This window comes from Theropithecus gelada, unplaced genomic scaffold (genome assembly GCF_003255815.1).
Source record: "Theropithecus gelada isolate Dixy unplaced genomic scaffold, Tgel_1.0 HiC_scaffold_2132, whole genome shotgun sequence".
NCBI classification, from domain to species: domain Eukaryota; kingdom Metazoa; phylum Chordata; class Mammalia; order Primates; family Cercopithecidae; genus Theropithecus; species Theropithecus gelada.
Window position 1 is genome coordinate 32 of NW_020258577.1, and position 6,068 is coordinate 6,099.

Sequence of the window (6,068 nt, forward strand, 5' to 3'; positions counted from 1 at the left end):
TCCATGTTCGCGCCCGTCCACCAGCGATTCCTTGTGAAGCCAGCGCGCAGCTGGCTGCCTCCGGCTTTCCCCGAGTTGGGGACTCTGGTGAGGAGCCACCACCCCAGCGCTGACCGGGTTCCTCCCGCTCTTCCCTGCCAGGCTGCCCTCGACAACCCCTGGCCGGAGACGGAGAGATCCCACAATTCGCTCCCACCTGCATGCCGCTCACAGTACTTGAAACGCGTATTTTTCACAGTTACATAAAGAGTTCCTTGCGGGGTGGTGGCGAGAAAAAAAATGCTAAACTTATGGCCGGTGCGGGAATCGAGCCCACGACCTTGGCGTTATCAGCACCACGCTCTTACCAACTGAGCTAACCGACCACCTGACGCCACGGTGCCGTTGGAGCTTACAAAAGGGCTCCACGTTCGCGCCCGTCCACGAGCGATTCCTCGCCAAGCCCGCACGCCTCTGGCTGCCTGCTGCTTTCCTGGAGCTGCGGGGACTCTGGTGAGGAGCCATCGTCCCAGCGCTGGCCGGGTGCCTCCCACTCTTCCCTGCCAGGCTGCCCTCGACAACCTATAGAGTCCAAGAAATTCCGCAAGTCGCTCCTGCCTTCACGGGGCTTACAGAACCTGAAAAGCACATTTTGAAAAAGAGTTGCATAAACAGTTCATGGGAAAGAAACAAGAAACAAACAAACAAAAAACTGGGACTAGGGCCGATGCGTGGATCAAGCCCACCACCATGGCGTTATCAGCACCACGCGCCCACCAACTGAGCTAACCGACCACCCGACCACCTAGTGTTGCCCCAGCGTCTAAAAGGGCTGCATGTTCGCGCCGGCCCGCGACTGACTCCTTACAGACCCCACGCCACTGGCTGCCTCCCGTGTGGCCCCAGCTGCGACTTTTGACCTCCTCACTGTCATCCCCATTGGGTGGATGCAGAAACTGACACCTAGGGGACTTCAAGGAGAAGGGAGGCGGCTTCCTACAGGGAACCGCACGCTTTCACAGGGAAAATGCAAATTGCACATGGGAGGTTTGCCTCTGAAGTGAGGTTTTCAAACATTCCAATTCAATGCTGTTTTTAACTCTGAAAATCCTGCGGCCTGGCAACATCGTGTATCATGAGTCTTTTACCATGGTTAAATCAAGCTCAGAAAACACAGAAAACCAAAGGCCAAAAGAACCACCGAATTCCCTATCGCCCAAAAAATAATGGCTGCAGGGGTCTTGACTTCCTTCTGGTCGATTGTTTTTTCTTTCACTGTCCACGTGTATTTCAATATATATACATGGAATCCTTGGGCCGGAAGCGGTGGCTCATGCCTGTAATCCCAGCACTCTGGGATAAATTAATAAAAGGAACCCAAAGCGTTGCTTGAAACAGTGTATTTTGTCTTTCTTTTTGCATTTAATAGTCTATCATTAAGCATATGCCTAAATAATTTCAAATGTCATTTTAAATGATTCCTGAGTGTTTTGAGTGGACAAACTATAGCTATCTCTCCTTTTTTCTTTTACTTATTTATTTTTAAGTGTTGGAAAACTATTCATTTGCTGTTGCTTGTTAAGTGAGCACATGAAGAAATCACATGGTACATGGTAGAAGAGTTGAAACAGACTCTGGGTTGACAACGATAGTATCTGTATGCAAAAATGAGAGACAGACAGAGAGAGAGAGAGGAGAGAGAGACAGCGAGAGACAGAGACAGACAGAGACAGAGATAGAAAATGCTGAGAAGCAGCAATGAAGAGAAGAAAATGCTGGGCCGTGGCACTTGGCTGTGCGCCTTAGACCTGAAAAGCTCCGTTGGTTCCTTTGAATTCATTCAGGTCTCAGCTGCGGTGTCTGGCCTAAGGGACCACCGACTCTAAAGCGGCCCCGTCACACGCAGAACCTACCTGATGTAGGTTCTTCCAGTGTGTTGAAGGCTGCACCTCCTGCATTTAGGTGGGAGTGCCGGATACCCTGTCTCTGAGCGCTCCACAAAGGCTGAACGAGTGGTCAAAGGCGTGTAAGAAGAGCCAGGCAGCACAGAGGGGCCCCGGGCAGGGATGTGGAGGCAGAGAGGACACGACGGCATCCCAGGCAGAGGGCCCAGCGTGAGCATCGGCTCATCAAGTGAGGCTCCTGCAGTGAAAACGCCAGGGTGGTGGCAGGTGGGGACTGAACGCCGTCCCTAAGGAACTCAGCTTCGGGAAACCCTGAATCGTGACCGGGTCCGGATACTGGCCTCCCCAGCTAAGCAGCTAACCCCGCCGCGTGGCCTCGGCCCCCTCCGGGCCTCAGTTTCCCCATGTCCCTCCCGGAGCCTTTGCTGGGGCGGCAGCAGGCGCGGCATGGGGGCTCGGCGCCAATGTCCCGTTGGAGGTTAGTCTGCTGGGCCGAGGCGTCAGCAGCTGCGCCTTTATCACCTGCTTCGGGACCCGCCGCAGCTGCTCAGGGCCCAGCGGGGCCACATATGCGACGCTGCCCGGGCCCGGAGAAGGCTGGCCGCCGCATCCGCCATGGCGAACAAGGAGGGGACTCGAACCTGCGTCACTGGGCGATGACACCTCCAACATACCTCACCTGGTAAAGCGGCGGGCTAGGAGTGCCCGCAGGCCAAGACACCTTGGAAGGCGACCGTGCCCGGCCGGGAAGGTCCAGGAGCCAGCCCTGCCGTCGCTGACAGCCACCGCGGCGCCTAGAGTTGATCAGCATAGCGGACTCACCTTATTTTCTCATTGCCTGTCACGGATGTGTTTAACACTCAGATGTCACCTCTGGAAGCTGTCCCGGATCTCCCAGGCGGAGGTCTTTGAAGTCCCAAAGTCCCTGGCCCTAAAGTTATCACATTATCCACGTGCTCTGATGTCATCGTGCATCCCAATCAGCGGAGGATCCTGTCTGGACATGCGGAGTCCTGAGAGGGGTTGCAAAGTTTGAATTTTTAAGAAGAGTGCTTCCCAACTCCCCACATTATTCCCATGTCACCCTACTGTCTCTCTCCTCACCCACCCAGACTGCGTGTACCTTGAAGAGAGACATGATATGTTACTCATTCGGTGCCCAGCACAGGCCCTGCCCAGAACGCACGCTCAAGGCATGAAAGATGGACGGATGCATAGAAACCAATAAATGAATGAGTGAACGAATGAATGAACCCACCCTCTCCACATGTGCGTCCTAACCATCCAGCTCCACTGCCCCATCTTAGTCAGAATGATCGCCTGTCTTACAGGGTCCAGGCTCTGGGCACCCTCCCCATCGAGTCTTGTAGCTGCAGGTGTGTACACATGTCCCAGTTCCTCTCCCCAGGAAGGGTAGGAGGTCCAATGGTCAACAAACACATATTAAGCACCTGGTGGGTGAGTTGCCATTCCTGCCTTGTGGGGTACACAGGTCTAGGTGGCGAAACTGGCATTTGAAGCACAGTATGATGAGTACCATGAAGCCAGGAAAGGCTGGGGGGCCAGACTGGTGTCAGAGAAAGTTGTAGAACATCATCATCATCGTCGTCATCAATATATTGAATTCACGATGCTCCCTGCTATTTTTTAATCATGAATTTCCTACTATGGGTATCTTACAGCATTTTTATTTATTTATTTATTTTTTGAGACAGGGTCTCACTCTGTTGCCCAGGCTGGAGTGCAGTGGCGCGATCTCAGCTCACTACAACCTTGATCCTCCAGGCTCAGGTGATCCTCCCACCTCAGCCCCTGGAATAGCTTGGACTACATGCATGTGCTCCATGCCCAGCTAATTTTGTGTTTTTTTTTAGTAGAGAGAGGATCTCACCATGTTGCCCGGGCTGGTCTCCAACTCCTGGGCTCAGATGATCCGCTTGCCTCGGCCTCCCAAAGTGCTGGCATTACAGGCGTGAACCACTGCGTCTGGCCCGAGTCAATCTTTCCTAGCTGCTTCCCAAGAAGGGATTTATGACAACTGAGTTCTTTTGAGATCTTTTGGAAGCTCTGCTTTTCAGCAGGTAAGAAATTTCAGGAATTCAAATGCCTTCTGCTCAAAATAATTTTCGTGCCACCGTGGCATATTCTAAACCCCTTCAAGTTCAGGAAACTTGAGGGCAGCAACCTCCACCGACTCCTCCGTGCTCTGTCCCTTCATCTAACCCGGCACGACTATTACAAGATGTGACATCCAACTTGTGTACAGGCTTCTATTTTAGTTGTCAGCCTACCCAGGCTCTCCTAACTTTGCTTATAATAACAGCAGCGCCATCAGCTGGCATTTGTTGAGAACTTTTACTACACCCTGGCACTTACCAAGGTTTTAAGCCAGTAGTCTGTAGATTTTGAGCAGCTACTGATTTAGGTCAGAGCTGGTAGATGTTTCCACTGGAGAATTTTCAAAAACAGGTGGAGCCCCCGCTGGATCCTGACAGAAAATGGCACTGACCCTACACAACTGGCTTTGTTCAACTGAGCACACCTGAACATCCTGGAAACTTGAACCACCAGTGGGAAATTCATCCACTTGCTCTGGCTGCAAAATGCAGAACCAACAGGAAAAACTGTGAAGCCTAAGATGTCTCTGAAAAGAAACGAGGGGGAAAAAAAAAGAGCAAGAGAAGGTTTCCAGAGGCTTCCACAACCACAACGCCTCTCTAAAAACATGGCAGTCATCTACTGGCTGGTCACTTTCTCCACGTGGCTTGGGATTTGTGTCTCACTTACCGTTTTGCTCCTCACCTAGAACGGTGCTGGGCATGCCGCAGCCTTAGATACCATCTGTGGAATGCATTCATTCCAGACCTGGATTTACAATCCCAAGACTTCCCCGCAAGGCGACCAAGGGAACACGGTGACATATGGGAGCACCTGTCTTCACTGGGCGATTCCACAGCCTCAGGAACCACGGGGACGGCAGCGGGTGGGGACTGAGGGCCAGAGATATGGATGGCTTTGGATGTCCTGAGTGCCCTGCAGGTGGCGGATGGTGCAGGGACTCGGGTGGGGGGGAGGGGGCACCGCCCCAGCGCATGCCCGGTACCTCCCGCTCTCCCCAGTAGGCTGCCCTCCACAACCTCTGGGCGGGGAGTCCAAGAGATCCCGCAATTCGCTCCTACCCGGACGCTGCTCACAGTACCTGAATGGGCATTTTTCACAAACGGTTGTATAAAGAGTTCCTTGTGGGGTGGCGGCAGAAAAAAAAGGCTAAGATAAGACTATCGCCGGTGCAGGAATCGAGCCCGCGACCTTGGCGTTACCAGCACCACGCTCTTACCAACTGAGCTAACCGACCTCCTGACGCCCCCAGTTCCGCTGGAGCTTATAAAAAGGCTCCACGTTCGCGCCCCTCCACAAGCGATTCCTTGTGAAGCCAGCGCGCAGCTGGCTGCCTCCTGCTTTCCCCGAGTTGAGGACTCTGGTGAGGAGCCACTGCCCCAGCCCTGACCGGGTTCCTCCTGCTCTTCCCTGCCAGGCTGTCCTCGACAACCAATGGGCGGAGACGGAGAGATCCCGCAATTCGCTCCCACCTGCACGCCGCTCACAATACTTGAAAGGCGTATTTTCCACAAACAGTTACATAAAGAGTTCCTTGCGGGGTGGCAAAACGTAAGACTATGGCCGGTGCGGGAATCGAACCCGCGACCTTGGCGTTATCAGCACCAACGCTCTTACCAACTGAGCTAACCGGTCTCGTGACGCCATAATGCCGCTGGAGCATATAAGAGGGCTCCATGTTCGCGCCCGTCCACCAGCGATTCCTTGTGAAGCCAGCGCGCAGCTGGCTGCCTCCGGCTTTCCCCGAGTTGGGGACTCTGGTGAGGAGCCACCACCCCAGCGCTGACCGGGTTCCTCCCGCTCTTCCCTGCCAGGCTGCCCTCGACAACCCCTGGCCGGAGACGGAGAGATCCCACAATTCGCTCCCACCTGCATGCCGCTCACAGTACTTGAAACGCGTATTTTTCACAGTTACATAAAGAGTTCCTTGCGGGGTGGTGGCGAGAAAAAAAATGCTAAACTTATGGCCGGTGCGGGAATCGAGCCCACGACCTTGGCGTTATCAGCACCACGCTCTTACCAACTGAGCTAACCGACCACCTGACGCCACGGTGCCGTTGGAGCTTA

At 53.9% G+C, this 6,068-nt stretch overlaps 4 non-coding genes across 4 annotated transcripts; all 4 read right to left on the minus strand.

Moving 5' to 3' along the window:
* Window positions 1-291: 291 nt before the first annotated feature.
* TRNAI-GAU lies at window positions 292-365 on the minus strand. Its single transcript has one exon. It is a non-coding gene; the product is annotated as a tRNA-Ile (tRNA).
* A 4,799-nt stretch (window positions 366-5,164) lies between these two features.
* TRNAT-GGU lies at window positions 5,165-5,238 on the minus strand. The gene has a single exon. It is a non-coding gene; the product is annotated as a tRNA-Thr (tRNA).
* A 323-nt stretch (window positions 5,239-5,561) lies between these two features.
* On the minus strand, window positions 5,562-5,636 carry TRNAI-GAU. The gene has a single exon. It is a non-coding gene; the product is annotated as a tRNA-Ile (tRNA).
* Window positions 5,637-5,965: 329 nt separating this feature from the next.
* Window positions 5,966-6,039, minus strand: TRNAI-GAU. The gene has a single exon. It is a non-coding gene; the product is annotated as a tRNA-Ile (tRNA).
* Window positions 6,040-6,068: the final 29 nt, after the last annotated feature.